At 44.6% G+C, this 3,041-nt stretch overlaps 1 long non-coding RNA gene across 2 annotated transcripts; it reads left to right on the top strand.

Moving 5' to 3' along the window:
- Positions 1 to 2,693, top strand: LOC120100694 (uncharacterized). Of its 2 annotated transcripts, none has more exons than XR_015673860.1 (3): positions 1 to 268; positions 537 to 614; positions 923 to 2,693. It is a non-coding gene; the product is annotated as an uncharacterized LOC120100694 (long non-coding RNA). The 2 variants fall into 2 exon arrangements; XR_015673861.1 differs by having other exon boundaries at positions 183 to 418.
- The last annotated feature ends 348 nt before the right edge of the window (positions 2,694 to 3,041 follow it).

Here is a 3,041-nt window from a genome sequence, read left to right as displayed (position 1 = left end):
ACCACACACATGCCTGACGTGCCACACACGCATAGTGGTGTGTGCCTTACTGGTTCTGTCCTTCTAGAGAACCCTCACTGATAGGCTGAGAAAACCAAACATTTATGTGATAGGGTTGACATGACCCACACTTTCAGAGCATCTGCCTGGATGAAGGGAGCCTCACTTAGCTGTTGATCTTCAAGAAATAACATGAAACAAGGAGGATCCAACAATCCTATTGGAGAATCCTTCATGTGCTCAGCCCCAAGGATACGGAAACACCCAGGTAAAATGTTTACTCTCAAACAACCCTTAGGGGAGAAGACAGATAAGGAATGACAAAGTCAAATAACAAGCAACGCCTGGGCTCTCAGGAGGAGTCTGAACCCACATGACTGTGTGTGTGCCCAGACAGCCTGCCCAAGGGGCACCCTAGGTACAGACTAATGTGCTGTTCTCCGGGCAACTTTGTGTGTTTATTTTGTTTTGTTGTTGTACGGCCTCTCTGCATTTTCCAATGTTCTGCAAGGAGCCTCTGGTATTTTTTTAATCAGGAAATGAATTCGTCAAGAGGAGAAAACCTGACAGACTAGAAATGCAAATGCTTTAGTGTGAAGCCGCTGGAGAGAGAGGTGAGAAGGCTGACCCTCATAGGGCCCATGGCTGACTCCAATAAAGTCTCCTCAGAGAGCATACTCTTGTTTTTGGAGACCTTCTGGTATATTCAGAATCAGCCTGCTTTGTAGTTTTGTGTATCTGTTTAGATCACTTCCAAGTATATCCCGTGTGAACCTTCCCTGCCATCCATCCCGTGCGACCCCTTTCACCACACATACCCCACCCCCCCACCCCCATACCTATCCCCGCCCCCCTCCCCCTCCCGTGTATACACACACAGCGGGTTTTCTTCCCTCTGACAGTTGGTCCTCTGTTCTTTCAGCTGTGAAGATCATTATTCTCCCAGTGGTGGCTGTGGTCACGTAAGCCTTATTGACTGAAACGGGCCCTTCCATAGCCGGTTCATTTCTACCAGTCGCTTATCCACAAATGGAGCTCTCCTGCCCAGTTACCATGGAGTCCGTGATGAAATGTCAACACCTCCTGCTTTGCTTCCATTACTAAAAGTTGTTTTACAAGTTTGTGAAAAGCCCTGCCTCTGGTAGGGTGAAGCATTCTTTTGCAGTCTTTGAGAATGTAGGGTCAGGATAGAACACGGTTTCATTTCATTTGGGGGTTTTGTTTGTTTTTTGAGACAGGGTTTCTCACTTGTCCCGGAGCTCACTCTGTAGACCGGGCTGCCCTCGAACTCACAGAGATCCTCCTGCTTCTGCCTCCTGAGGGCTAGGATTAAAGGAGTATGCCACCATCTGGCTTTCATTTTATTTCTTACAATGTTTTTAGTCAGAATTTTGGTCTAATAACCAATACTTGTTTTGCCTTTCTTTCTGTTTAGGGAAATTCTTAGTATTTTCTCTACTGCTTAGTAAAAAAGTTGTATTGACTTTTATCAATACAAAGGGGGTGTGGGGGGGAGAAGTATACAGCTCCATGGTAGAGCACTTGCCCAACACACGTGAGACCCTAATTTCCTAGCACTGAGGTGGGGAGGGGAAAAGGAAGGAAGAAAAGAACAGATATTTGGCTAAATTTTCTAAAATTAATTTCTCCACCTTTTTCAAATTGATAATTATATTAGTCCACATTCCATTGCTATGTCAAAATGCTTGGATCTGGGTACTTTGTAAAGAAAAGAAGGTTGTTTTGTTAACAATTCTGGAGGTGGAAATCCAAGCTTGAGTGACTTCCTTGGTTCGGCACTTGGAGGAGGACCAGGTGGCTATTTTCAGGTTTATCTCATTGTGAGAAAGATGTCCAGCTTTTTCTAAGCGTGGCTTTTAGGGGACAGGTCCACTCATTTGTCAGGGAAAGGAATGGCTGAGTCACAGAGTGTACTCGTGTCTTTAGTTTCGGTCAGATTCAGAAGGTGCAAAAGAGGACACAGTCCAAAGCCTTGTTGCCTTTTACGGTCCGTGCTGGAGTTCTCCAGGAACAACAGTGTTATGTCTCCTCTGTGCTGTGACAGAAACAGCTCTGTGTGTAGGAAGTGCAGCCTGTGTGTTTCACAGGGCCTCGCAGGGCCTCACAAGGCACACACACTCTTCTGTACCTTGCTTCTTTCGCTGTGTCCCTGTCTTTGTTTCTTTGGTTTTTAGCGAGCTATGTTAATGATCCCAAACTACTGGACTCCAAGAAATGCCTGCCTTGTGTGATATTTTGCATACTAATCTGTATGGGTATCTGTGTGGTTAAAACCCTGTGGGGAATCTAAAGATCGTACCTTAACTATATACGACTGTCTGTGTTCTCAGTATTGTAATTACTCTCAATCGTGTAATAACTTAGCAAGATTTTTGGTTGTTCCATTTTTAAGACAGGGTCTCAGGCTGGTCTCAAACTGTCAACGCCGCTGACCATCATCCTGTATGCCAGGACTACAAGTGCACATCAGGTGTGGCAAATTACTAATATCTGCTAGTCTTTAGGTAGAAAATAGTATCCTTTCTTAGACTCAAACATTACATTTTTCTTCATGTGAGACAGACTTTGCCTGGAAGTTCCCTGCTTTCTCCAGAAAACCTGGGAACACTACCCCCAAGCCAGCCACACTTTGGCCATGGATATTCTGATTAAAAATGTATTGTTTTCCTATGATTAGATTTTTTTACATATTCTTATTTTGTGGCGATAGGTGTCTTGCCTGCAAATGTTTGTGTACCATGTGTGTGCGGTACCTGAGCAGTCCAGAAGAGGGCGTCAGAGGCCCTGGAACTGGAGTCCAGACTGTTGTTAGCCATGTATGGGTGCTGGGAATCAAACCCTGGTGGTCTGCAAGAGTAGCAAGTGCTTTTAATCTCTTAGCCATCTCTCCAGCCCTTTGATAAAAAAAAAAATAGCAATGGTTGGAGAGTATGAGAGCACATTACAGACACATACATGTATGCAGATTTCAAGACAGAACCCTTTCTGTGTATTCTGTGTGATACCCTCAACAAATTAAG

This window comes from Rattus norvegicus, chromosome 2, assembly GCF_021556685.1.
Source record: "Rattus norvegicus strain SHRSP/BbbUtx chromosome 2, alternate assembly SHRSP_T2T, whole genome shotgun sequence".
In the NCBI taxonomy this organism is placed as follows: domain Eukaryota; kingdom Metazoa; phylum Chordata; class Mammalia; order Rodentia; family Muridae; genus Rattus; species Rattus norvegicus.
The sequence above is the reverse complement of the archived record's forward strand: the minus strand, read 5'-3'. Positions and strand labels throughout refer to the sequence as shown.